The sequence below is a fragment of the Tetrao urogallus genome (assembly GCF_951394365.1).
Source record: "Tetrao urogallus genome assembly, chromosome: 6".
In the NCBI taxonomy this organism is placed as follows: Eukaryota; Metazoa; Chordata; class Aves; order Galliformes; family Phasianidae; genus Tetrao; species Tetrao urogallus.
In genome coordinates, this window is record NC_136819.1 from 20,816,657 (window position 1) to 20,841,356 (window position 24,700).

Genomic DNA, 24,700 nt, shown 5'->3' on the forward strand with positions numbered 1-24,700 from the left:
AGCAATGCGAAAGAGAAGCACTGCACTAGAAATCCACACTCCTCTGTCCTAACTACTTAGTAACAGACTAATTCATGTACAGCCAAGAAAGTTACTTTAGATTCCCTTCCTGTAAATTGCTAATATAACTGCTCTGCAATGGAGTTCTTCAGCTTAGTTGTGAAATAGTTGAAATGGTAAGGTGACAAATCATTAATCTTCATTAATAGTTCGATTATTAAATTGTAAATGCTTATTTAACTTCATGATTTAAGAGGACATTGGTAGTCTTTTTAAAAAAAAAAAAAAAAAAAAGGTACAGAAGCAGCACTGGAATAAACAGACGTGGATATCCACATAAGTTTGTTCTTATGATGTTTTCTATTTTTACCTCTTTGTTCAGGCTTCTTAGTAATTTTAACAGCCATTTTTAGTTAGACTTACAGATTTTTCCCAGTTTACTTTGAAAACACTAAGCAAGAGAGGAATTGTAGGTATTAGAATGACCTGAGATGTGTCTTTTACCCACATATGTATGTACCGCTGTATCGTAAGTAAAATAACATGCCTCATGGAAGCTTTAAGTTTCCCCAGGCAAGTTGTATGCTAGTGCAAGTGCACACAAATACACACAGATTCTTGTTCAGACATCTCCAAGACTGCAGATCTCTTACCCACAGTTTTTTCAGTATTCTGTACCACATCATTTAGGATAGCTACATAAATCTACTAAGGAGACTAAAGAAAAAGACATCAGGAGTATTTCCTGAGGCTGTGCCAACTCAAGATTTTTATTATTCACTGAACTTGTTCACCTTTCATGGTCGACTTGGTTAGGTAACTACATACAGCAATTATTTTTAAAAGTAGGAAAACTATTTGTACTTTGTTGAATATGAATAGTCAAAACATCTACTGCACAGCTTATCAAAAAACAACTAAACATAGCTGTATTTCCAAGCAGTCAGGCTGCATCCACCCTCAGGTCACAGTCTACACATACAGTTCACACACAAGCTTCAAAAAAGCTGAGCTAGGTCCCTGGAGGACAGAAACTGTTTGTTTTCCACCTGAGTGAAGAAAACAGTCTTCACTCACTAGATGAAATGAAAAATTGAAAAAATAAGTGGATTTTTTTTTGTTGTTCACACAGATGTTCTCATTTTGGAAGCCATTCTGTAGGTATATACTAAAACTGTCTAGAGAAAGTAAATTCTGTTCTTACTTCCAGTACTTTCCCTCCTTTCTTACTGATAATGCTGTGGTTTTCTTTCATCTCAGCCACATGAGATTATTGTATCTCCATTACATCTTTTTTTCTCCTGCATTAATCTCACATATTTTACAGATTTCAGCCACTTGTCCCACTACAACAGCGTTTACATTTATTCTTTTTTTCCCTTCCTTGCACTTCAATGTACACTATTCCATTTGCAATAATAGATCATTATACATTAAACTAACTCCCAAGCTTCTCATACACATTTACATTACTTTTCTGAAAGTCTGTACATCATCTACGGTGGTGTTTTTCATTGCTTCCAGATCCGAATCTAATCTACAACTATATCTTCTATTTTTGTAATACCTGCTTGATGCAGTCTCTAAATGAAAGATTATTTTTTCTTCTGTGTAAGGAGATCAATTGTAACTGTAATGTTCTTGATGGAGTGCTGTCTTCTTGGTTGAGAAGCCAGATAGATTAGTGAGGCCTTGTCCCAATTGAATTACATTTAGATCCCTAACAAATTACAAGTTGTTAAGCTATGTTCAAATTTGAAGAAGTTCTGATAGGAAAGACTTGCTATCTTCATAGATGTAAAATTAAACAGTTATTGATTCATTTTTTAATTTGGAGAATGGAAAGTGCATAAATTTGATTATTTTTTTTTTCATGATGAAAACCATGGATTTGTGGCAGTGAGAGACACCATTACTTGGGTACTTCAAAAGGGCACTAGTCACTCTGTACACATCTTGTACATAATAGACGTAGGCCGTTCTTACTGTTTATTTCACTTCATATACTCATCAAAAAGCCACAGACTGTAACATCCATTCTTTTGCTAGCAAGAATCAGACTCTGCTGGCTGGAGTTAACACTACATTTTCCACAAAACATTTTCCACAAAATTTCTTTTCTGATGAGTAAATCCAAAGACTTCTGAAATTTCTGCCACTCAACTCTACATTATTTCTGGAAAATACGTTATCTGATCTTATTTTTGCAATTAGCTGTAAAAGTTAGCATTTAGGATAAGCTACCAAAACCACACTTGTGATCAGAAATACACCTTCAATGGTGGATATTTAAAATGATTTCACATTTACAGTTGTCAATGCTATTGTCATTCTCTGAGGAGAAAATAGACAGTGGTACTAGGCCACGGGTTGTTTTCTCATCTGTATTTACTTCTCTTAGTTTTCATTTGCAAAACAGGTTCCTTGTGGGAAAATCACTACACTAACCAAATCATACTCTCCATGATAAAAAGCTAAGAGGCAACTCAGTGTGGAGAATGACAAAGCTCATTTGCATAGTTTGCACTGGAATTTTTATTTAATTTAGAAAGAAAGGCCTGTGAGGCTTACAGACTGTCAGCATTATGTAAACATACAGGACCCTCTGGAATTTCTTAAAGTGCTAAGTAAAAGACCCTTCGGGCTCTGAGTTAAAGCCAAACTAATAAAGATATTCTTCATAGCTTTGAGAGTTATCATGGTATGAGTAAACTATACTACCTTAAGAAGAGTTTCAATTACTTCATTAGGAGAAATAATTCATTCAGCTAATTCTGTTCTGCACTGCTCAAATCCAATTTTCAGACTGTATTCATCTGCATCCACACAAAACTCCATTTGCAAATTCTGATATAAAATATCCAGAAATAGCAATATTTTTTTGCCACTTGGTAAAAATTCCCAAACACTTACAGAAAGCTCTGAGTTATCACCAACTGCTTCCACATTTATATATTTGATATATAGAACTATGTCCACATATCATACACATGAAATAGTTCACTCAACATTTTCCGGTACCTTGGTTGATGCATATATCTTGTTTCAATATGTACTCAGAAGAGTTTCCTAGGGTGTTTGTGGTTCACTCATTAAATTATCTAAATGTCTTCTGAAACAGACTAATGTGTTAGATACAGGTTTCCTAGACTCACTAAAAATAACTATTCATTAAATCAAAAGCAGAGTAAAACAGTTTCAGAAGGAATGACAGTAAAGTCATCTGACAATACTTCGCCAAAAAAAAAAAACAACTAAGTCAGCAAATGTTAAAGCTGTTTACCTCGCATGTGGAAGACTGCATTATAATGCACAAGGTACTAACAAGGAGCCCTGGCCTGCTCTGGCCGCCCAGCAGAGCTGCCTAGAGCCTCCCACCAAGGCCAGCATGGAAGAAGGCAGCTACTGGCTGTACTGGCTTTGGACACCCAGACAAAAGATAACAGGGCAAAATGTGTCTGGGGCCCTGACAGTAGACAACTTCCCACTTTGTACAAGAACTGCAGTATTTAGATTGTTCTGGGATAGATATCTTCTTTCTCCATATGTTCGACTCACCCTGCAGACAAATATTTTGAAAAGCTCCAGAGATAAGTGCAAACTTTCAAAGAATGCTTTGGGATATTAAGCAAATGCCTGCTCAAAGCAAGGCAAACACATCAGAAGACAGTGTTGCCTTCCACAGTGGTTACAAGAAGAAATGAGCCACCAGAGGTAATGGAAAAATCTCCTGCTGAAAACTTCTATCCATCAATTAAAAAATCCTCAGGTACACAGATTATCTTTGCACCTGGTAGTAACAACATACATGAATCAATCAGTATTCAGGTGGTGACACAGAACATGATCCTAAGAGCTAATCCATAGTTCTTACGTCCAACTTACACAAAATGTTTTACTATTTTCTCTGAAAAATATTATAAATCATTAAGATGGAAAATTTATTCCTACGAGGTTAAGTCAGCCCCTGAAACTTCACATAATTCTTTTTACAGAAGGTACAAATCTCCCATTAATTACATTTAATCTGAGAAAAGCCATCACTCATTCTTCTATGCATTCACACACAGAGCTCATCTCTTTCCTCTTTTCCTCCTATTCCCTTGCCCTTTTCTTTCCTACCTCAAACTTTCCAAGATAAAATTTTCAGTTCCGTTGTCTCAGAAACACATTGGCTTTAATTCACTGCACAGTCTTTTGCATATGAAATTCTCTTAAGAACATGCTGTTTACCTTAGCAAAACATCATAACTGAAAGGAAATCTTTTTTTCTGCAGGTGTTAAATAATCACATGCCCGTATGTCCTCATACGCTGCAACTTTCGCATTGTAAACTACTGATGTATGAAAATAAATGACCAAACAAATGCACAGCTAAAAGGTCAAGAAATCAAAGGTAGTTCTTTTTTAAAACAAACAAACAAAAAAAATATTTCTGTGAGAATAAGCTTTATTAGATTTCAGCATACTGCTATTGCTCTGTCACTTCTTATTTTCAAAAGAGTAATTGAAGAAGCCATTTAGAAAAATAAACAGCCTCAACCTGGAGGACCCATACAGTCCTCAATATTTACAGTCACCTAGACTGTTAAATTCACCTTCACAGTTCACCTATGTAATCCTCTTCTACTGCATATACAAAATCTTGAACCACCATACTGTGCACTGGTAGGTAGATTACCTGAATCTCAAAGATTGCAAATAAGATATCACAAAATTAAATGTGGTCATAGCAAGAAAAATTCCAGGAAAAACTTTTCACATACAGTTAATTGAAACCCATGCTAACTATGATACCAGTGTCAGTGGGTAGCCATGCCCAGAGAAATCTGAACATCTTTCCAACCAGCGTCACTGTTTGGCTCTTGGGCAGCTCCCAAGAACAGCATTTCCAATTCAGGTACTCTGTTTCTACACACTGTGGCCAACATTCATTCCCCTGTCTCTGGAATTAGTTATAGCCAAGGTTGGGTCTGGCTGGCAGTCTGATAAGTCTACAATGATTTTGTGTTACACCTTTCCAACAGATTCAGGTATTGTTCTCAGCTGTTACTCCATAGGTTAGACTATAGCTTATTACTCGCAGATCTTGTTTGCATTGCTTATTTGCAATGGCTTACTATACTCACCCTGTCTGCCTTGGTCTCTTGGCTAAAGCACAGCTGCAACGCATGTCACTTGGCATATTAGATTTACAGTAACAAAATCCATAGTAATAAAGAGTGAAATTTTCAAGAAGTGATCACTTGATATTTTAGCACAAGCTGTATTATTTCCCTTTACCATGTAAGTTGTGTTTTTTTTTTCTGCTTCATATTCCAATAAAAGAAAAACTAGTTTTCATCAGTTTTGAGCAAGGTAGGATTCTTGTCTATTGCAATGAATGAGCACATTAGCATATTTGACTTGATTCATAAGTCCTCGAGGTCTGCCTCCAGGTTAGGAACCAGAGCAATAGTGTAACTATGACTCAGAATTTCTGTATACAATATGCTTTTCTACTGAGCAATTAATAAATACTAGTTCAAAAATCTTTCTTACATTTTAAATAAATTTCAAAAGCCTAGCCTAGATCATAGAATGGCTTAGGTTGAAAAAGATCTTAATCATCTAGTTCCAACTCCTCTGTCATGGACAAGGTTTCCATCCACCCGGTCAGGCTACCCAGGGCTCCATCCAACCTGGCCTTGGATACCTCCCGTGATGAGGTATCCACAACTTATCTGTGTAGCCTGTATAGAGGACAGAGGTTTTCCCCTTTATTAACATTCATTAGGCTTATAGGAGGTTTGGGCTGGTGCCTCTTATTCCTTCTGTCTTTTCAGAGAACATAAGAACTCTCTTCAGTTTGTGAAAGAAACAATTAATTTCCAGTATATCTGTTTCCAGATTGGAAGGCATTTATAGTTCCTCTATCATAATTATTTTCATCATAACTATAGTTACTGTACCAATAGATCATATTGTACCAATAGATCATATAGAGAATCGTAGAATCATGGAGTCATTAAGGTTGGAAAGACCACTACATTTAGTGATCATCTAGACCAATGACCAACCCATGCCTGAGACCGCTCTAGACCGTGTCACTTATTGCAACATCTAACCCTATCTTGAGCACCCTCAAAGATAATGAACTCATCACCTCCTTGGGCACCTTGTTCCAATATCTCACTCATTCTGAGAACAATTTTTCCAAACGTCTAACCTAAATCTCCCTGGTGCAATTTAAGATACTCTACACTTATACAGGTAGCTTGACTGCTATCCCAAGTGTAAAAGTTTTACTCTTAGGGATCTAGAATTCAGTTTGCCTTGTATTTCCTCATTTATGCAACAACATTAGTAAGACCTTTCTTGTTCATAGTATAATTAACATATTGAAGATTGTAAGGGCTATAGATAGGAAAAAAATGAAGTTGGACAGAAAGTCAGGGTTTGGTTAGGATTCAGAAAAGCACACATAGACCCCCCAAAGATCAAATATCAACCATTGTCTTACTTATCCATCTTTCCATCTACAAAACAGAAAAGTTTTTCCAAAAACAAGACAAGATCAGGAGTACTCAAGCTTATGGAGTTACCATGTGCCTGGACATGACTGCACTACGCATATAACAAAGTGCTCTTAATCCTGTGTTGACCTCAGCAACAGCTTGGATGGTTGTTGGCCTTTTAATCAGCTCCTTGACTCATAATCTACACCCTTGCAAAAATATACCTCATATTTTCCTGGCATGCTTCTCATAAACTGTTAAAATAGAGGGAATTAAAGAACTTGCACTGGATTTTGCTCATCTTTCCATACTTGGAGTTAAGCTTTCTCAAAGCCGACCTCTATAAGGAAAAAAAAAGGTCAATGTTTTTGCAACGCATTTGCAGAAAGGACCCCAGAATGGCCTGCCAGCCTCCACACTAACAGGCAGTCATATTGCCGTATGTAGAGAAGCAGGAAATGCAAAGAAACAGATGGGTGAATACTGATTAATGTTTATCAGGCTGGGGAAAAAAAGTGATTTGAAACTTCACTTCCCAAACTACTTTTCCATATATACATTACCATTTAATATTAGCAGAGAGAATGTACTAAATGCATAAGCAGCTACAAGCTTTACATCAAGTATTTTTTGAAAGATACACACAGAGGTACATGTAGCTAAGATTATTTCAGTTCAGCTCCTCCAGATACTGGCAGGGGACAAAAGTAATTACTCACATAGTAGAAAACTGCTATAACCAGAAATTATGTAATTTGATGGCGATGTTAGCTGAAGATTTCAACCCAAGCTCACAAGCAAATAGAACTCTAATAGTATTACTGAAAATTCAGTTTGATTCTTAGCTAAATATTTATTATTTACTAAGTATAATAAATGCTAAGATGTCAATGTAAAGTCTTACTCTCATTGGTTTCTAGAATGTAAACTGCATATGGTATGCCATCTTTATGACAATCACCATCACTGTGAAGGCTCTTTCTCACTGTCAGATAAAGAGCAGCAGATGAGGTCATTGAGCGCACCCTCAGTAAGTTTACAGATGACACCACGTTGGCTGGAAGTGTTGATCTGATTGGGTATAGAGGGATCTGGACAGGCTGGATAGCTAGGCTGAAACCAATGGGATAAGTTTCAACAAGGCCAAATGCCAGGTCCCTCAGTTTGGCCCTAACAACCCCAGGCGACTCTACAGGCTTGGGGCAGAGTGGCTGGAAGACCACATAGAGGAAATGGATCTGGGGGTATTGATTGATGCTTGGCTGAATATGAGCCAGCAGTGTGCCTATGTGGCTAAGAAGGCCAATGGCATCTTGACTTGCATCAGGAACAGTGCTGCCAGCAGGAACAGAGAAGTGATTGTCCTCCTGTATTCAGATCTGGTGAGGCCACACCTCAAGTACTGCATCCAGTTTTGGGATGCAAGCATTGCTGCAAGAAAGACATTAAGGCCCTGAAGTGGGTTCAAAGAAGAGTGACAAAGCTGGTGAGGGGTCTGGAGCACAGGCTTATGAGGAGCAGCTGAAGGACCTGGGATTGTTCAGTCTGGAGAAGAGGAGGCTCAGACGAGACCTTATTGCTCTCTATAACTACCTGAAGGGAGCTGGGGGTCAGCCTCTTCTCTCATGTAACTAGTGACAGAACAAGAGCAAATGGCTTCAAGCTGTGCCAGGGGAGATTTAGGCTGAACATTAGGAAATACTATTTTTCTGAAAAAGTAGTCAACCACTGGAATGGGCTGTCCAGGGAAGTGGTGGAGTCACCAACCCTGGAGGTGTTCAGGGAACATTTGGATTTTGTGTTGAGGGATATGGTCCCTCTGGATGATCTTGAAGGTCTTTTCCAACCTTGGTATGGTGTACACCATACAATATCTCAGAAAACTGCTGCTTCAAGATCAGGTACATCTAAACATATGCAAGTATTCAGTTCTGAAAACTGGAGATTCCCCAGAAACAGAGCTAACATTATTGTCTATGTTGTGTTAAGAATATAGCTGCATTTTCTTTAATTCATGTGCTGTTAAATATGTACACATACATCTACTGTGCTACTGTATGCAATAGATACTGGCACACAAATGTTTTAATGACATTACTGCATTCTGTTGTTTTGTTTTTTTTTTGGTAAGCCTTCATTAAATACTCACTTATCTTACTTCTGTATGAAAAGGGCAGCTAGCTTTTGTATGATTTGAAGTTGATGGCAGTATAATAAGTCAGATGAAAGAACAGCCTTGAAACGAGAACATATTTTTCATTGTTTTCAGGCTTCATTTACTTTTTAGGTAGGAACAATTGGACCTAAATTGTATTACTGGATAAAAAAAAAAAAAAAAAAAAAAAAAAAAAGGTATGTCACAGATAAGCATTTGGTGCTATTTTACTCGCTCCCACTATCTGGACCTATTCACATGTAAATGAGTAAATTCTTAAGTTTCATTAATTTTGCTGTGAATTCATTTATAGTGTGCCTGGTAATGACTCTGAAAAGATGAGAAAAATATATTAACACCTGCACAAACACTTGCAGATCATTTTTCAATTATTCTTTTTTTAGAATGAGCAAAATATGCATTCTGTTAATTAGCATAATACTTAGCATCTTTCCTGTAGACTGACAGCAACTTATTTTATAGGAATCAGATCATAATCAGAAGAAAGGCAGCCAGAACTGGGACAAAACGCAATATCTTCAAGAGACCACACAACTTCTACTGAGCAGAGCTAACACTGTCCTTAATGGAAACAAGATTAAGCATCAAAAGTGGAAGAAGAAAATTAGAGACAGTATTTTATTGCAGAAGTTCAGCAGTTATGCGCACCCTTAACCTGAAGGAAATCAATAGAAATATTTGAAGACACAGTAACCATTTCAGAAATCTTTATCCTACCCATCTGTCGTGATTACAATTCTTGACACAATATTGTTGGGCAAGCGCTTTTAGAGATGCCTTCTTCCTTTCCATTTCTTCATAAATATCAGCATTTCCATTAGACTAAAAAAAAAAAAAATACATCTCCCTTAAAGAGCGAAGGGAAATTTTTTTATCTTGTAAGAATATACAGAGAGTATCTGTGTATATAGAGGGTCTCCAAAACTTTAAAAATTGTGTTGCGATAAAGAATTTTTGACAGTTCAAGCAAAGTTACTGTTATTCTATGAACTTTAGCAAGTTGTACTCAGATCCAACTAGCCACAAAATAAAACAGGGTAAAAGCAGAAAATAATTGTACTCCTGAGGCACAATGGTTTTCCTGAAATACCAAAGTGGTCTTTCTTGAAGTAGAAAGTTTTATCCAGCTTCATACACAATTTTAGCCTAGGAACAGATGAGACTGAGCTACTAAACAACTGCTTGACTTCTGTTCTAGCCCCAGTTCCACATGCCTGGGAGAACATGCAGGACTGGCTGCCCAGTACTGCACACCCAGGAAATGTGATCCCTAAGAAAACTCAAAAATGCCTTGTTGTGATTTCTTGAACATTCACCAACCTGAAGGTGATTTCATGAAACAGTTTCAAATTCAGTCTGCAGAGGTTCCTAGCTACAAAATAATGACAGAACTCTACAAGATGAACCAAAAGATTTTGCCAGTTTAGACATCCTGCTTTTCCTGAGTTATAGATCTGTGTTTCTAGCATAAGGTTTACATTATAAACCTTACAGCAGAAAAGATAGCTCAAGGAAAGAGGTTGTTGTAGTAAAACCTGGCAAGCAGCTATCATACAGCTGTTCACAAACTAACTTCCTTCCCAATGGGATAGTAGAGAAAACTGGAAAAAAAAACAACTGAAGTAGAACTTGAGGGTTGAGATAAAATTTAGTAACACAGAAAAGTGAAAAAAAAAAGTAGTAATGTCAATTACTATTACTATATATACAGTTTTAAAAATTTTTTGCATAATGTTGTGTGGTATGGATTATCCCTTGGCCACTTCAGATGAGCTGTCCTGGTTCTATCCCCTTCCAGTTTCTTTTACAAGTAGCTGAAACACATCTGGCTCTGTATAGCACTGCTCTCAATAACTAAAATATCAGTGTGTTATCAGCATTCTTTTCTTCCACAACAAAAACATCATGCCAGACAGTATGAAGACAAAATCATTTCTATCACAGCTGAAACTAGGATAGAGCAATAGATTTGTAAACATTTTTTAAAACTAAGCACCTTGAACTTTTAAAACACACTTTTTACTCATCAAGATAAAATACTAACTTCTTGCATGCTATTTCTTGCCTCATTTTCCCTACAGCAATTTAGCTAACTATGGCATTATGATACCATTCTTATTTTACGCATGAGTTCTCAGATCAAAGTCTTCTCCAACCTTTGTAGTTTTCCTTATTAGCTGCAGTTAATCCTACTCTTAACACATCTCCTTATCTCCTCTTTTGTTTCTTCGGTCTTTCTCTTGGCCAGCTAAGCAAACATTAACTATTGGAGTTTAAGATTCCAACATCAAGAACACCTTTCCCTTTTTTGAAAGACTCTTTTCCCCTTTTAGACATTAATTCTCTGCATTTAATCTACATTAAAATAGTTTGCATACAATCAAGCCATTGTTCTATTTTGGCAACGGCTTTCAAGCTTGTACCTTCTTTGCTTCTTCTATCTCAGATATGTAACCTGTTTTCTAAATGTATATGGCAAAATCATAACAGTGGATTGAGTATGTCTCAAATGGTATTCACTAACTGCTTACAGATAAGTTCCCAATTCATGACATAAATCTATATCTCAATATAGAAATAGAATGATACTGATAAAAAATGTATGTTTTATACTTCTGCTTTATATACAGAAGAAACAGCAAAGAATTTCAGAATTTTGGAAGCTATTGTACTTACTATTAATGTAAAATCAGGTCTCATTGCTACTTCATTAAATTTCAAGACTCTGAAGACAATAGCTAAGTTATATTCCCCCAGATGAGGTTACTGGTGTTAAAATTGAATCAAATATCACTCGCTGCAGAAGGACTAGCAGAGTAAGTTTTTCGTTTGACCTATTTCTTCTAAAAATACTGCGAAGATCAAGATTCTCCATAGTAAGTAGCAAAACTGAAGAGAAGAGTGTGGTGATAGAGTAAAATAATTGGGAATAAATTTCAAATTGCCATTTGCTCACTGGAGTATGAAACACAGTTGCCTTAGTGTCAGAAATATTACCAGGTGTTTATCTGTCTCAGATGGTATCAAGGACACATAAAAGCACATTTTGCATATGCCTTTGACAATAGTGCAACCGAATTGATCCCCGAGCTGCTGTAGTGCCTGTGAGTGTAAATCACAGGATGCCCAGTGAAGTTGGGATTTGAAGTTGAGCCAGAGTAGTTTAGCAGATAACATTCTTGTCTCCTCTGAGGTGTATTAATCTGCATGAGTAACACGGGGTGGGGGGGGGGGGGGGGGGGGGGGGGGGGGGGGGGGAAGTGAAGGAAAGGGGAATTAAAAAAAAAAAAAAAAAAGGAAATAAAATCTATGCAGACCATTACATCCTAAGAGCTGAATTTGCAGACTAACGCAAACCACAGACAAGAGCTACTCTTCCCTCTATGGGCTACTGATAATAAACATAAATGAGGAATTTGATTAACAGTATTGTTAGATTCATTGTTACTACAATTAAGCTCAGGGAGTTTTATTCAGATTTCTCCCTATTTAATTGACACAGAAGCTGGAGAGTGTGAGCTCATCATCTCACAAGATAGCTGGTAATGAGCATTCTTGGATCACATTCCATCACTTGTCACATGTGCTGGACAAGCATATTAGTGCATTTATAAAAAAGGACACAACACAAAATATTGAGTGTCCAGAATTATTCTGTAGCCACATATAATTTAAATGTAACGTCTGATATTTCTCAGGTATATGTTAGCTAATCACAGGTAAAGTTGAAAAATAAGACGACAAATTGCCAACAGGCTTTTAGAAGTCAACTTAATTAACAATTAGAAAATATCTGAAGGTCTTAAGCTGAAAAATACCACAAGAAAGCAAATAGTTATTTTGTATCAATTTCTCGAAGACATGCAGAGACTGCAGATTTTCGGCACAGGTATAGCTTGGAGGTGGCTGTTAGAAAAGATTGCTTTCTCATTACAGAGGCAATCCTCTCTATAGAACTATCATCTAGAAAAAGTAAGAAATTTTGAGCCTTTAAGCATGTCACTTTGTTCCAGCCTAGAGCTGAAAGTGTATCTGAGGGTAAAATAAGTGGTATACCAACAGACTGTAAGTACTTTCAAGGAATAAAAATGTCTATATGAAAGTAAGGGACTATTTTGCTTGTTTGAAATGAACTAAGAAAAGCTAATGACTGGTCCCTTTTAGAAAATTAGATGCTAATGACTGAGAGAGGCTTTGGATCATGTGAGTTCTAATGCTTCTGCTATCACAACCATTTATGATTGAAGCACTACTGCTTGATGAAGCATTTTCTTCTAAATGACACCACTGAAGGCATAAATGAAGCAGAAGATCAAGTGAGTTAAATTAACATTTTTAACTTCAAGAAGCTATCTTGATTAATCAAGACACAGCAAATCTAGCAGGTAGTACTAAAGAAACTAGAATACCCAAGAGAACCCACTATTTAATGGTTGTTTATTTAATTACCTATGAGGAAAAGAGAAGAAATGGTATTTATTTATGGCCAGTTAATTAACATTATGGTAAATTTTAGTTACTCCTCCTTTCCAAATATTGGCTGTCTCATTCTGCTGTAAAACTAAAGGGAAGTATTAACATTAAAATACACTGCCCCTATCTTTATGAACAAAGAAACAAATAAAAGTATATATATATAAAAAAAAAAACAATCTAATAGTCTGAGTGACCAAAGAACCTGTATTGCAAGGAACTAAATGCAATTTTCAGACAAGTAAGCACAGCTGGTGATCATCTGAAATCTAAGCTCAATTAAAGAATTATTACAAAATACAGTTCTTGAAAACAAGAGGCTATAAAATTTTATTAGTAGACTTTACACAATGGATTTTTCCTTTGCTAATGTTATCCCCATGATAACTCTTTTTTCTAGTATACATATTATATGTACCTACATTTCCAGCCACTACTGAACTCTAAGACTTTCCAAACAAGAAGCAGCTGTTTGAAAACAGCCCCACGTGTGCCCCTTACCACAAGGGGGATAAATCATCTATCAGAGTTTTTTTCTCTTCTCTTTCCATAATAATCTGCTACTGGTCACTAAAAAGACATCAGCATCACATTAATGACCATTCAGGTCAAAGGTGTATTTCAAGATGTCTTCTGGATGAGAACAACTTGGTTTACGTTCATTATAGTTAAACTGCTCTTTTGAAAAACTGAAGATGAAATTTTGCTTGGGAAGAAATACAATTGTTGTCTCCACAAGAAGAGAGATTTCGAAAACAAGGTTTAAAAAACAGTTGTATACATATGTAAGCTTCTGAATCTTGACCATATTGGGTAACAAACAGCTAAAGAAAACTCTTGTCTGTATTTATCTGAAAAACAGTTGAGAAATTTTCTTAATGATGTTTAAGTGTTGAAAAAAGTCATGAAAATTTATGTTTTGTCCAAATTTAAAATGAGAAACTATATTAAAATCTTGAGATTCATATAAAATTGGAGGAAAATATTCTTAAAATGCATTTTGTTTGCCCAGCATTCCTCTTAGCACCTGATCAAATTCATACACAGATTCCGAATTATAATTCTTTCATTCTCCTAATAACCATTTGTTTGTTTAATGACTGAAGTATAGTTTTCTCTTTTTTTTAAACCAACCTTTTTTTTGCAATCATCCTGTGTTGCACCTCACCCAAAATACCTTATGTAAAAGACATACCTTATGCAAAAAACACATATGAACATTTCAAAAGTTAACAGACATTAATTTCCTCTAATTGTAAATACAACACAACTAATTGCCACTTCAAAATCATGAATGAAAATATTCACCAACAATAATTATTTTAAATCCAACTACTGTAACATCACATCACCTTTAATGCTAGATGCTACAAAAATACCTAGGAAGTCATAATTGTCACTTGTGCAGAGATTTAGCTATTGAAGACAACAGTAATAAACCATGGGTAAATATTCACACACAATATGCACATTTGCATGCATAACTTTTACACTTCAGTGCATGTACACCTACAAGACAGGTTTTAAATACAGCGGGCAGATTTTTGCCATCACTTTCCCAGAAAAACCCAAGTGACCTTATATTCAAACTCTGAGACCACACCAAGCCAACCAATCACTGTTTTAATACAAAGAAATCCATCTCACATTTAAAAACGCTCTCTCAGTATACTGTGAAGGGAGTACATTATTTGATTGCTTCTAAACTCTGATGATCAAGGGGAGAGTTCATATTAAAAACAGAAGATGATTTAATCTATGAAAACATTCAAGACCATCTCTACACATCAGCTAAATCAGGTATATTTGATATAAATCTGCACATTTTTGTTCTGCAGTCCTAATTACAAGGTGTCTGAGCGTACAACATAAAAGTTAAATCCATCATTCACTTAAAATCTCTCAAACTCTACTGAAGGCTATAGGATTTCCCACTGGGGTACAGCATAAGCATCTGACACACAGATTTTATCCCAAGCTATTCTCACACCTTACATGCCCATACCAGAGCTTCCTGGAGATACTTCTAAGTCAAGTCAATTATTTTCTCTCAGATTATAGAACTCTGAAAAAACACAGCCGAAGGTGGAAGACAGTGTACATTGTACTTCAATTGTAAAATAGCACTAATCCACTGTGGGGCTTCCAGACATGCTTTATCAAGAGCTTCATAGTCTCAGTTACATGGGCCTTCTCTATGAGAAGAATTCTCAAGCAAAACTCATATCTAATTCATGAATCAGATTGGAAACCATGAGCATCTAGACTTTGCCATTATATAAGCTCAAGACTTTGCATCTACAAGCAGCTGTTATTGTTTGTATAGCTAAATTCTAAATGAAAGTTCCAAAAGTAGATTTTTCTCTATCAAATAGTGTATTGTGCTCATTGTATCTATTGTAGCTTCCAGGAAAATAACTAGGAGGCATTATTTTCAGAGCAACCTATGTATGCATGCATATACATTATAAACTGTATATTTCCTTTAATGTAAAATACACTTTCTTTTCAATTAGGCAGAAGCAATACTTGCCCATTATATGACAAATGTATTTGTCCAATATATGTCAAGTCATGCAATAAATACTTATGTATGCGTGCAAAATTTCTATATGTAAGACAGCAGTCAGAGGATACATTTGGTATGAACACTAACACAACAGAAGCAAAGACAAAAATCAGTAGTTTCTTTTCCTTGTAAAACAGAGACTTATTTTTCAGAAGAAAAGCAGTAAGGACAGAGAGATTTTTCTTCATTTTCTCTAGTACAAAAGCTTTATACAATGGAAAAGCCAAGACTGCCCTCTTTTTGAGTACCTGTATAATAGGACACTGACAAAGAGGCAAATAACGATAATCGTGTCTACAGGGCAATTTTTCATAGCTCAGCAATACTTATAAGCCACTGCATCTATTGCAGTTTTATCCCCAATTAAATATTGGAAAAAAATGCCTAAGGAATATAGCTTCAAACTGGGGTTCAAATTAAAAAAAAAAAAAACAGTAAAACTGAAGTAGAATAGAAAACTTGAATCAAGTTCAGTTTGATTTTTTGCTTTCAACCTCCATCCCTGTTTTGAAATCAATTTCAAGTATTTTAAAACTGTAAATCTTCCTGATACAAAAGCACAGTTCTAGCTCAAATGAAATGCATATCTCAGCTTTTGTCTATGTTTTCCGTGTAATTTTGTTTTATAGGGCATTCCTTGAAAACATACTCGAGTTTTGTTCTTCCTCAAAAAAAAAAAAAAAAAAAAAAAGTAGGATTATGCTTTCATTTGTTTCTACAGCGAAAGCTTCAGAACAGAACAATTTTATTTTATTTTATTTTTTTTTTTTTTTTACGTCTGCACCTATCTGGCATAATTACATTATTAATGTATCTATCTTCTCAATGACTTTTTTCAATGAAAAAATCATTTCAAAAGTAATCAGCTCTACAAACTATTTAACGGAAATACACTTAGAACCACTGCAAACTAATCAATCAGCCTGAGTGCACAGAAAAATGATATGCTACATGATTTTGACACAGATGACGCTGCTTCATGAACAAAATTCAGTATGTTTAATCTAGCAGATGACAATGGGAGGACTGGCTGTTCTTTAATCTGCCGTTTTGTCTGGCAAACATCCAAACAAGAAACATATTCCCATGACATTTCTTGAAGAGACATTGTTAGCAGGTTCTTCAGTCGGAAATACTCTTGCATAAGAACCAAATTTCCACAACTGTGATACGCATGATCTGAAGTGCCTAAGGTTATTTCGTACCAGGTTCCCTGTGCACATCACATCTCCCTCTGACAAATCAGGTTCATAATGCATAATTTTTTATTACTCTCAGGAGTCTTATCAAATGGGCTACAATGTTTGAATGAAAGTGGGGTGCTGAATGTATGCCAGGTAAGGCAGAAAAAGAGCTACTTTATCATTGCATCATTTCAGCCTTCTATTATGATTGCATTGGCATCTTTCCTAATGTGTGAGTTTAATTTTCAGCAGGAAGGTGTGCTGTATGAATCTTGAATTTTAATATAAAGTATTCTGGATAATTTTCAACACAGTATATGGAATTTAGTGAAGTTCATGCACTTGACTGCTTCTAAATCTTAAAATGCAACATATCTGCATGAAGAATCGTGCAATTCAGAAGATGAATGATCCTCCAGGGGACATCAGAAAGTCCCAGTACATTAGCGATTTCAGGTATGAAAGGTTTGATGCTTGCAAATTTGCAGCTTTTCAAAATCACCTATCACACGATCCTCCAAAGAAGAAATACAGAATAAATACAAGCTTATTTCACATTTCCTTAGTTTATTCATTGTATTCTCATAAACTAAACTTTGAAATACCAAGTCATGTGGCCAATGGCTTAACTCCCACTTGTCTTTATGAGTCTGTCTGCACAACCTGCTTATAATTTTGTCCTCTCTTCTTCAGGAGACTCAGGGGGTCCTGAAAAGTCAGCATTACCAAAAATTTAATATACTTACACAGTAAGTATATTCTTCATTTTACAATCTCCATACTTTTCTTTCTCTCTCTGCTCTCATCACAGTCTCCTTTGCTTTTCTTATCGGACTCCCTTACTCCTCCCTTAAATGTTGTCACCAACACTATTAAATATACGATAGGCCTATGAAGCAGAAAATACTATAACACTTAAAATGCATTGAGAACTGGTCTTTCTATTCTAGTACTGTCTCTCACCTCACCTTAAAAATACTAAAAGCTATTAATTGAAAACTTGATATAATAGCAATTTGCAGCACATTAGAGAGTAAGGTAAAACATCTAATACCTTTCTGTAATTAAATGATTTAACTGCATCCCAAAGCAGATCAGTTTTCCTGTTATTTCAGTCTCATGTTGCCCTGTCAACAATCCAGCCTGTATCTGTTTTGCTATACACATTCTTTTCTAGCTGCCACACTTTTTTTTTTTTGTCTTGCAAAACATTATTTGTCTCCACAGTTTTTGTTGGGCTGTAACATTAAGGAAATCTCTCTTGACAGTAGGTCATGTGAAAATACCACTGATATCTCATACTACTGTCATATACCCCGGGACAGATAATCAGCAGAATAACTTACTGCATCACCCAATGCTTTGGCAATGCTTTTACTGTCAGCCCACCCCAGATTGGGTAGCAGGATTACATCCTTTCTGTAATTCACTTAATCCTAAACAAAACACACTCCTGAAGGACTGATCAACTTCCATAGCAGATGATGGCTGTGACTCTTAAGCTGCCTTAAAGCCTGTTAAGATCCAGCCTCATTGATCAGCCTCATCATTTCACCAGAACATTATTAAATATTTCAGCAACAAAGAAAAATAAATGGTGATATTTTTTCTTCTTCATGGAAGAACCAGCATTTTAACAATAAGAGTCAGCAGGAAAAGGACAGTACTAAAAGATGCGTATATGACCGTATTTAAAAGAAAGGATATGATAGGTTATCGGCTTGGATGTGCCATGCTTCATCTGATCACTGCTAGATGTGAGCAATGAAAACAGAGTTAACGTTCCATAGCGAAAACAGAAGTGACAGTAATGCCCAAGAATGGACTTCTATACAAAGAACTCACTGGAAAAGCTCAAATGTCAAGTGTAACAGAAGTTTACATTACTTCAGGTTTTTGACTTTTGCCCCATGTGTTTTTTTCCATCCAAACATCCATACACAGTAATACAATCTGCAATCTGGTTTTAGCCTAGCACTTCATTTTTAGTGATAATCTTGACATTACTAAGATTGAATTAATATGATTCCCAACGTGTCTGAAAACTCCTTGAAGGTGGAGAAAACAATTGTTATTCTGTCACCTTCATGGGCAATGTGTGCCTCGAGGATGGACAGATCATAGCACAGGCAAAATTCAATTGGATCTGACATTTGTTAATGCTACTTGCCTGAACAATAAAGGAGTAAGTTCCAAAATAGTTTTTTAGCCTTTGTTTACTCTCTACTGGAAGGTAATTGTTTATTTAAAGCTTCGCTGGATACTTGCAACAATTACCTTACTCAGTTTCCCCAAGCATTTCAGACATTACTCAGCCTCTTTTATCAATCCTAGTGCACTGTATTTCTTCACCAGATTCATCAACTTATTTTCTAAAGCTGGGAATTCTGAAGAGTCATAACAGAAAGAAACATACTTGGAAGCAAACATTTTTACAATAAAACAACAACAAACACAACAAAAACCACCACCACCAAAAAAACAAAGGATTGCCTATAATCTTCTATTATACTTGTATACCACACAGAACCACGTTACTATGGCTAACCTTAGTGGGCTTGCGGAATACAGGTTAGAGTAGCATTTCATTTTCTACTTACAAACACCTATGGCCTATAAGAAATCATAGGACTAATTTCCAGAGATATTGAACCTGTCTCTTCCTATTACATTACCTAGAGTTGTGTTTCCTCTGTCATCTCTCCTGGAAATCAAAAGCCAGTAACTTTACATGATATTAAGGGCCAGATTCTCAGCCTTCATAAGAACTACACTGATTTATATTAGTATAGGCACTGTCTCATTCTGTGATTCTGGGTTCTACATTCTTTCTGCTGACAATATAACTTAAAAGATAAATAAGTAACTGAGATAAATTACACAGTAAGAAAAAAAAGTGTTATTCCCAAGCACTGGCTTTGCCCAGAACTATATAAATGCAGTGAAAAATAAAGCTAAAAGAGTATTAGTATATTGTAAAGTATCTCCTGGCAAAGAGCTCTTTACAAAATACAAAATATATGTACATGTATACATGCAGTATATGTACAGCATGTGTAAATTACTCTTTCATTTTATAGGCAAGAACTGCAATAAAAGGAATACCTTACTGCAGAGAGCAGGACCATTTACTATGATATAACCATTAAATCATTTGTTTATATTGGAACATAATGTATAAAATCACTTTTCTTGAAACTGGTCTAAATTTATTGCTAGAAAAGGAAAAGATAATTCTCTGCTGAAAAAAATCACAACATTTAACAAACAAGTTAATGGAAGAAGTAGTTGCTAATTTTTTTTTAACCTATCAGAGCATCCCTGTGACACACTGCACCAGTGGTATTTTACTGACCTCAGCTGGGTATACATATCAATCTAAATGACATCTAAGCAGTTGAACCATTTTTTCTAAGGTAAAAGATCAGAGGTAGCACCCTTCCTCATTCCCAGCTGTAAGGAGAAGATGGGACTGGAAGCACCTCTCCTTCAAGCAAAAGAAATGGCAGAACTTTTTTTGCCTGAATCTTGGCCATTAACTTACATATAATTAATTGCCTAATGTATGTTTGTGAATAGAGGGGTTTTTAAGAAAAGATAGACACAAACTCCTGTGAAAGCTATGTCAATAAAAGCTGCTTCTCTTGCACTCTAGAACACGTGCATGTTTGTGTTCAGGCTGAAGATTAGTTTTCACTGGTTGGATGTCCTAGTTTCAGTTGGAATAGAGTTAACCTTTTCCCTAGTAGCTGCTATTGTGCTATGGCTTGGTTTTAGGAAAAGAATAATGTTAATAATACACTGATATTTTGTTTCTGAGAAGTGATTACACTAAGGACTTCTTAGGTTTTCATGCTACTTTGTCAGCATGGAGGCTTAGGATGCACAAGGAGCTGGAAGGGGACCTAACAAGGACAGCTGACTCCACCTTTCCAAAGGGTTATCCCAATCCATATGGCATTGCTCAACAACAAAACTGAAAAGATGGCTGGGGTGGGGGGTCTTCCATTGCTTAATGACTGGCTGGGGACTGGTGAGCAATTGCATGTGAATCACTCATTTTGTACACATTATTAATTATTTCTTCCTTTTCTTACCTACAGAAGCGTCATCACCTCAACCCGTGAGTTTTACCTTTTTATCCAGTTCACTCTCCCATCCCACAGAGGTGAGCAAGTGAAGTGGGCTGTATGGTGCTGAGTTGCCTGCTAAGTTAAACCACAATACCAGACATTATTTACTCACTAGATCAATTCTCCATGGGCACACAGGAGCTGCATGTGGCAATGACATAGAAAGCTGCCTCGTGCAAAGAATATTTTTAGAACAGGGCATCTATATTTCACTGAATGAGAAACAGAGAACAGTTTTATGCTTTCCTTCCCTTTATACTCCTGATCAGCTGAGTAAACATCACTATATCGACTATGTAGAGCTCTTACCCCTTAACTGTAAAAAAAAAAATACACAGAATTAGAAAAATTCCATGCCTAGCTAATCAACTATGAATTCCCAGCCTTCTCTTTTCTACACCTCTTACACATCCAGGTTTTCCTGGATAAGAGCCCACAACGTTCAGAAATACTTGACTCTACTTTCTGACAGATGCGCTCTGTGTATCCAGCTCCTCTAGAAATAAGTGGCCGCTTATTATAGATTTCAGATTCCAGTGACCATACTCTCTTTCCACTAGCTTCTAAAATTATCCTCAGGCAGCACAACTAACCAGTAGGTAGACATCATAATTCTATTACTTTTTCCACTATAGCTTTCATGCCTGCTATTATTCACCATCAATATCTCTACATCACTTATTCATCATCTAGCTTCCAGCCTTGACCAATCTCTTCATTTTCCCATTTCCTTTGATTTCACTCCCCTACAGTGCATGTTTATATTCAGAAGCATTTAAATTGGCTGAATTCGCTCAGGTAATTTATTTTGGGTACCATTTATCTAATTTACTACACACAGCCATAAAATGAATGTTTTAACTACATAAACAAAGAAAAAACCTACAACCAAAAAGTATATTTTTGGTTCACTACTCACTGTTCTGTAAATAGAAAGGTTCTCTTCTCATACGTCACATGAAATTAAAAACACTACTCAATAAAGAGTTTAACAATTTTCTTTTCATGTTAAAGACTTTAGAAATAAATTAATCTCAGAAATGACTTTAACCCTTTCTGAGTCTGCAGTGATACTGATTTTAGCAACTTGAAACTACAGTCTGGGGAAGATATCTATTCTAAGCACAGATATACATATAGCCATGTGAGTCTTACCAGTTGGTCTTTAGTGCTGTTTCTGTTGATGATTCACTTATTCTGTAGGTAGAAATAAGTATAGCTAATGAGATCACAGAAACCTTCTGACAGCTTTGATGTGAATACAATTCCTATATTAAGAGCAGTGTGTGGAGGAGTAAAGAGTAGGGATGTTCTCACTTTTTATTTGAAAAAAGTTTGGTGGATCTCAGCACAGTGCATACCACCCCGATGTTCAAAGAAATCACTGTCAACAGTCAATTTAAAACTTGGCAATACCAGCAAAAAATGATTAAATGGGCAACTCTAAGATCAGAACAGATCTGCAATGCATTTGCTGAACAAGTTCTGAGAAACTTGCTGTCAGTTCCATCTGTACAGCTAAACTGTGGTCAAACATTTTAAATTCCACGTAGTTTTAATTTTTAAAATGTATTATATATATTTTCAGCTGGCTTAGATCTGCAACGTCCAATCAACTATAAGAAAGTCGAAAATCACCTCTAATTTTTCTCAAGATATTAAAAAATATTTGAAAATATTTGTGCCTCACTACCACCTGAACTTTATTTGTTCCTACATGACTGTGCTGTTTAGTGCCTTTTTCTCAGAGCAGACTACTCAGAGCAGTAGTAAGGATTCCACTGACCAAACCAATATGGAAGCGAGTACTGAATTTTGCCTCCCAGTGTTGGATATGTCTCACCTAAATTTAACAATAAGTAAATCAACTGTTTCCTGGACAGCCTTTATTACTGACAAGAATGGGTGCTTTTCCAGGGAGCTCTTCAGTCCATTGAAGCCACTTTGTCTCCTGTCCACAAAGAGATCCTAGGTAGCAGAACTGTTCATCAAGTGGGTTCTACAGAGCAACACGCATCTCTGCAGAAGGAGCCATGAAGCAAACATCAGCAGATTGACGAGGAGCACTTTCAGGCACATCATCTAACAGGGAACTGAGAATCTCTAAGGAGATCCTGATGTATGAACTAATTTGCTAATGCCAGTTTTCTGAGGTAAGCAGTAAAAATCTTGCAGCTCTCAGCCATATAAGGATATTGGCACCATATAACACAGAATTCCAAAACTGGAAAAACTCCCTGCTATACAGTGAGTTTTTCAAAGCATGTATTTTATGCTACCACTATCTACCACCACAAAATAAAAGAGTAGTATTACTGGTGCATGTGATAGAAGAATTTCCTCATATCTGAAAGTAAAGGGAAGCTAAAAATATATTGAAAAAGGTATTATCCAGTACTGTTCTCCATGATGTTCAAAATCTTAAAAAAAAACAACAAAAAAAACCAAAACACTAAAATGAAATATTTCATGTAATTAAAGTTGTTTGTGCATTAAGCCACATTAATCCTACTTTCCACCTCAAAGCTAGTAACCCTTCTTTCAAGCAGCAGCAGCAAGAAGAGAGAAATGACTTTTTGTTGTGTGCAGAACCTTGGAGCTTTTAAAATCATGCTCATTTTTCTCTATAAATACAAAGGAAAAAATAAGTAAAAAATATTTTACATCATCAACACTAAGCTCAGAGGAAGAAAACTTCTAAGCTCCCTCTGGAACAACAGAAATGGGAAAAGGATTGAAGACACCTTGCACAAATAAAACACAGACTGATCAGCTCCACATCAGATGTTGCTAACATTCATCTCTCCCTTCCTTGTATTTGGATCGACTTTGACAGTATGATATCTAAAAGCCATTAACCACAGTCTGCACCATGAAAAAACTTGTGCATTTGTCTTTTCCCTTCATACTTAGCTTTTCATTCAGAGCAACCCAATTATTCCAAAAAGAGGACCTTTTCTCTGTCAACATAAAAAGTCAGAGAAAATTGAGTTAGTCTGGCCAAGGTAGGAGATCTGAACTGTATTTACAAAACAAAAGTAAAAAACGCAGTTGTAAAGAAATGTAACACTCTTCAATCTTGCATTCATGTTACTTGTAAAAATGTTAACAGTATTTAGGAAGCACAGGTTGTTTCTTGAGCAAAATCCATACAGTGAATCCTGAATTTACATCTACATATTTTTACTTCTATTTTTCCTACATTTTGTACATTTACATTTCCAATGCATAAAAGCTAGCAAATGCAAAAGCTGAGAGAAACCATTCCTTTCCTCCCGCTGATCACATCTGCTTGTTACTATGGAAGGAGTGCTAAAATTAACATCCTTTTGCACATGCAAATGTGGACAAACACAGAGTAATTACATCCAGTTTCACACTGAATCCTTGTTTCCTTTTATCAGTGGGGCTAGAGAATGGACAGTTCCTCAATGCACTGAAGTGATACTAAGGATATTTCGGGAGAAATGAAGAAGGGTGCTTCTTTCTCTAATCTGCCTGATTAACTCCTAAAAGAAATTATGCTACTAATTAAACAAACTCACTTTCAAAAATTAACTATTTGCCTCTGGTAGACTTTTATTCTACATTTTTCCTGTTTTACCAAGTTTTGCTCAAGCTGATTCTGCTTACCCAGTCTACAAGACCTCAAAGAATTTAGTGAAACA